The 6,138-nt window shown below is 39.0% G+C and overlaps 1 pseudogene; it reads left to right on the top strand.

Moving 5' to 3' along the window:
• Positions 1-4,890: 4,890 nt before the first annotated feature.
• Positions 4,891-5,243, top strand: LOC143588482 (uncharacterized; annotated as a pseudogene).
• Positions 5,244-6,138: the final 895 nt, after the last annotated feature.

The following is a 6,138-nucleotide window of genomic DNA, read 5'->3' on the forward strand; positions in this document are numbered from 1 at the left end:
GAGATAGGGAGATGATGATGATGATGATGATGTGATGGATGATGAGGAGGAGGGAGGAGGAAGTCTTTAATGAAGTGATGAATATATATTTCCTATTGTATAGGTATAACAAACAATAGTTCAGTTCAAATGGTAGGTTTTGTTTGTTGTTAAACCAAAGGTCGGGGGTTCGAACCCTAGCCTACACGATTTTGAAAGATAAGTTTTAGAATTAATAATAGGCTTAGGGGTAAAATGGTCATTTCAACCTTTTATGGTTAGTCAGATAATGGTCAACTGACGGGAAGAAGGCAAAAAACCCGCCCAAATTTCACAGACGTGCAACATGCGCAAATTCTTTTTCAGTGGTTATTCCATCTCGCGACGCTATATTCCAGGGAGGCAAATTGGAATTTTCTCTTTTAAATATACTACATATATTAAATAAAAGGATCCAGTTAAAATAAAAAGGTGGATAAGCGGGCAATAAGCTGCGCCACCACCCCCTTTTGAATGGCAAAGCCGATCCTACTAAAAACAAAGTTACAGGTCTTTGGCGTCGATAAGTTACTGCACGACCCGGTGAACTCTTTTAAGAAACGTAATAGCTTCGGTGGCAAGGGACCCAAATGTATCATAAGCAAAAAAGAATGAAGACGTGTTAATTCTCGACACATGCTTTGTCATGCTTAGCAATGTTTCCTGATTCCGCCTTCAACACAGCCTGCCTAACAACAAACCCGGTATCCCTAAGCCCAACAAGGGGGGATACTCCAGTAAGGTCAATACAAGCGTGCTTCCCTATACCCATCTAAACACAAGAACATTTGATGGCCGAAGAGTAGACCTCCCTTCAAAGGGATCTGACAGGTAACTCACGGGAGCTTCTTTTTTTTTTGTCGATATCTTCGATCGTTTCAACACATCGCAAAGGACATCTCTGACCAAATCATGTCTATATTTAAAACCCAGAAGCTCCTTGCAATGAATGACATGTTCACCAAAATTATCCAAACAAACTTTACGGCACACCGGGCATGACTCATCAACTGGGAATAGTGGGATCATTAAACGATATTTAAGAATGGCCTGGTACTCCACTGCCGACATGTGTTGCCCTAACCCTTCGATGGGGATGACGTTTAAGAAATCTTGAACATGTGGAGCCTTAAGGCATTCTAACACCGCTCTTTTGCGAGTTGATAAGTTAAACTTCTCTCCCAAACTTTGGACGATTTTACTATAAAGGGCACCGCCAAAGCATGTTGGGCTTTAGGGGGGCAGTGTCCTTATTAGTAAACCCGCCAAGGTCAAGATCGGGAAAGGAACTATGCAAACAATCCAACGCACACCCATAATCCGAATCCAAACCATCAATACCACAATCCCGCAAAATGTGGTCCTGTAACTTCCAAGATTGTGCTCTCGAATCTACGAAAGCATATGTGGAAACATCTTCAGCTGAATATAAACCTAAGCCTCCAAAACAGATTGGGAGAGAGGCTAGCCTCCATTGAAAATCCCTAAAAAATGGACACCCACATACCACAATATCCTCAATCACCTCCCGAAGCCCGTTGTAAAAAATAGATATGACATCCTTAACAAACATAGGTTGGCATGTTCGGAGATTGAATAACAATTTGGCAAGTAGACGAGTAAGACATCTCATTAGGTCCACTGCATTTGAAGCTCTATTAAAGGCCAAGCTACTAATACAACCGGTGTCCTAGCTAACCGCACCCCTAAGGATTTTCACATCCAGCTTCCGCCTCTCAATCCTGCTAGGAAATAAACCTATTTTTGTTTTTACCCCTTTGCAAGATGGCCAAAAAACTTCTGTTTTTTTAATATTGAGCTCTAGCCCCAAACATGGCCCCTCAGAATTAATAATATCTAAGGTTTTAGCCACTTCAATGGCATCTCCTATAATCGTGACATCATTTAAGTACCATGCATGGAAAAGTAGCTTGAAACAATCTCGTACTCAATTAATAAGGGGGGTGTAAAGCTAACGCAAATAAGTGGGGTCCCAAAGGATCCCCTTGTTGGGCTTAAGCAGCGGGGTTAAAGGGGGCAGAAGCCACAAACTTTGCCAAACCACCAGTGCATCTCCCCCCCCCCCCCCAAACCACAAAATAACCATGTCCGTAATAGCCTTAATTAACCCCATAGTTGTCGTTGATCCTTCCCCACATAGGGAATCGATCATATGATGGGCCCACAACCCATCTCTCCCACAATATGTCCCTTTGGGGAAAGATTTAATACACCCTAGAACACTTTCGATGTCCACAACCAAAGGGGGCTTCGAGGCCCCGGGCAAGGTAGGCGGGGCAAGATGGGATGCTTATCCAGCAATGCTTTCATAGTAGCATCACCAAGAGGAGCAACACCCAAAGAGCACAAAACTTTAACCGCGGTCGTGAAGTGCCCGTCTGCAAGTTTCCGAATACACTACTTAACATTGAGGCCCTCCTTAGAATAGTCATCCTCAAAGGAGGCCTCATCGGGTCGCAGGCTCATATATGTTGTTTGGTTAAAAAGCGACGAGATTAGTTCAACACACCCACCCACTTCCATCCCCCCCCAACTTGCCAAGGCACGTTGAATAGACATGCATTGAACGAACTTCCTATTTCCAGACCTATGCTCTTGTCGGCTAGAAGGCCTGAAAACCTGTAATGGGCAACGCGGTAATATCAAAAGTCTATCCCGTGCCTCTACAGACTCCGGCATTGACGCCACCTTACACAAAGCAACAGTTAAGGCCCTGGAAAATGCCATGCGACAACTATGAGGGACGCTTTTAACCGTCTTTAACGAAAGGGCGAAAATACGATCAATGAGGGCCACGTCCATAATAATCTCACATGTAGCAACTACATTAACTGCAAGTTGCGGTTTAGGATTCCCACAAGGAAGTCTTCCACTCCTCCCGTATCCGCCTTGAACTTTATTACCTTGTCAACATGGTGGCAGAACCGACTGAGCGCACGTAAAGACATGCACTCCCCGCACAACCATTGATTTGCCGCCTTCAAGGCGTCAGCCACCACAACAAAAAGCTCCACATATAGAATCCCGCATAGCCCATTTTCGTTCATCCAAACTAGATGAAGCTTGCTAATATGTCCCATCAACCTTGAGATTCCCTTGGACCCGGCCAACCCATTCGGGCAACAATGGAAACCCCATAAAAGGGCATGACTAAAATCGGGCATCGGTCATACCCCCACCAAAGAAAACGCCAATAAACAAAACTCGAGTTGAGTTTGAGGAAAGAACACCCAAACGTAAGAGGAAAAATGAGAGCAACCACCTGTTGCCCTCCCCTCTTCAAACACAAAAACTATGAATATTGATTGAGGCATTTTGTCGAACACCTGATGGGCAAACTTTTTTCTTTAAAAAAAAATTAGTTGATTATAATTCCTTTTAAATATATCAACTAATGAAAAGACCCGAGATTCAAACTTGCTCCATTTTAATGAATACACTTTAATGAAAAATTGAAATAATTGAAGGGTGTGACATTATTTGGTATCGTGGTGGAATACACTTCGAAGAAAGGAACGAAAGCAATTAAAAATATATAAAGTGAAATGGAGAGAGTCGACTTAACCCATGGCACAAAGCTGATAAAAGTGATCAAACAAAAATTACCAAATAAAAAAAATCAGAGTTTGCAATTTGTTTTTGGGTTCACCAAACCCATCTTCGCCTTTCACAAAACATCAGAAACTGTAAGTGTTCTCATTGATTCAGAACAGGTTATGTATTATATAGAATAATAATATATAGTAGTTGTAAGTGGTTGTGGGCGAAGGATATAGAGAAACTTTTGTTGACGAGTAAATTTGAAAAAACATTATTCATCCTCTATAATTTTTTAATGTTTTTTAAAATAAAAGTGGTTGTGAGTAGAGGAGAGAGAAGGTAGTGATAAAAGTATAAAATAGTATTCTTAAATTGAAATGGAGAGATCAAATGTAGTGGTTTTTATTGTAATTATATAGATAGAGATCCTGATGGGAATGTTGTGACCCTGATCCCACTCGAGAGGTTGTATGAAACTTCCAAATCATCTCTCATTTTCGTACATAAATTGTGATTATTAATCGATTGGTTGCCAAAGAATCACAAAATGTTGCTAATGATCAAAAGGTTCGACGAAATGCCCAAGTGAAAAATCAGAAATGAATTTGGATTTGCTTCTTTTTGTACACATCAATTACTGGAAAGCATGCCCAAGATAATGATGCAACCCAGCCCAATCTAGCAACATGTATTTTACTTTTCTCTTTTCGAGCTTGCGTCGAACCTTTATGCCTAAGTAAAAAATTGCATATAATTCAAAATCCAAACGTTAGTTTTAAAAGTATGGTTTTTATGTATTTTCTGCATTGTATCCGTGTATTGCAGTGTACAAGTCTCATTAACGCTTTTTTGATGAAGTATGTGTGTTTATCTTATTTAACTGAGAACAATATTTCATCAATCAAACAAATTTTAGTCTCAAATAGTATCGATTATAATAATTATTATTATTAGTATTAATTTTATGTGAAATCCTAGTTTGCAAGTGTAACATGGTCATTGTGGTAGCTAGCAGGTCCATATTTTGGGCATAACTAGTTTTTCTTTTGGGCAAACAATGATTTTAATATTGATTATGGGTTTTAGACGGTTTAAACGAGACACAATTATGGAGCACTTGATTCATCATAACAATATAAAGTTAGTCTAAGCAAATTGAACACTATTGTCTTATACCCTAAAACAAATGAGTATATCGATATGGAACTTGGTCTTGAACCTTTAAAGATCAAGAGCTGGAAAACGGTTTGGTTAAAGTTTAACTTGATCTTGAACCGGTAGGTTGATATTAATCTTTTTTTATAAACAGATATGGTGATCCCTCCACACGTGAAATCTCAAAGAATCACAATCTTTATGAAACCGTATCTCTTGAAGATGCATTTTACTAACAAGTATGTAAATGCACAGGTGGTTCACGCACCAACTGCAACCGTTGCAAGCTCACAGGAGAAGGGTCTAAGGGAAGCTTGGACCAAAAGTCAACAAAGCACGAGAGATGTTTCTGCTGCTGCTAAGATCGGGAAGATATAAGGTGAGCGTTTGCTTGTTAAAAGACATTCCAGCCGTATCAATCGTTTACAAAAAGAACCAAAGATATCATGGTAAGCTGAGAGCTAGCTGTTATTGATTCCTTAAGGGAAGCAGGTGTTAAGTTGCTGTAAGTTTGTTTGTGGGTGCATAACGACATTGTACTGCATGATGCTAAATGTGTCCATGGTGGTGTTCAATGATTCAGGCTGAGTTGCTGTCGGGACGTCAGCTGAACTATGTTACATGACTTTTTTACATGCACATGCTTAAGAGGTTGCTATTTCAACGTGTTTGTATGGAAATGGGTCGACTTGGGTTGAGTTTAATTGTTAACGGTCCGGATTTAAAAGATAAGCTAAAAGTATATTAGTTCCACAGGTTAAACTAGACATGCAAAAAAAATCATTTGAGGAACTGGTTTGTAGCTCAGAACTGGTATTGAAACCCGTTTGGAACCGACCCAACCCGTAGGGTTTAAATTGGGGTTTAACTGTTATACTAGTTGATGGTAAAGTTCTCTGAATATGTGTTGATCCAAGTTAAATTTTATTAAAAGACAGCTGAAGAAAATTCAGATTTAAAGTAAATCCACATAAAATTGTTTTTATGCATAGAAAGTCTTTTAACAAGTTAGGCTATAAGTTATAGTTATTAATAGAATGTGAATTACTAATATATAAATATATATATATATATATATATATATATATATATAAATAACTAAATGTCGGTGCCACTGAATGTTTTTTTTTGAAAATTATCTTGACTTTAAGATAAACTATTTCCAACAACAAACCAAAGTTAGGGATTCCTTCAGTGGCAAAGTGTTAGCATATGAGTGTGTTAGGGTTGCCTGCTACTCAGGATCAAATCTCATTTGATGTTGCTTATATCTATATCACTAGTTTAAGATCGTGTGCTACACGGGTAGTTCTTGAAAATATAATATTTAATAAATAATCAGTATACAAGAAACAATAAACCTGTTAAACATTATTGATGCAGTCGTTATACAATTGTCTTTAA

Source organism: Bidens hawaiensis, unplaced genomic scaffold (assembly GCF_021521415.1).
Source record: "Bidens hawaiensis isolate Kalapana, Puna unplaced genomic scaffold, B.hawaiensis_p1.1 tig00036413_1, whole genome shotgun sequence".
In the NCBI taxonomy this organism is placed as follows: Eukaryota; Viridiplantae; Streptophyta; class Magnoliopsida; order Asterales; family Asteraceae; genus Bidens; species Bidens hawaiensis.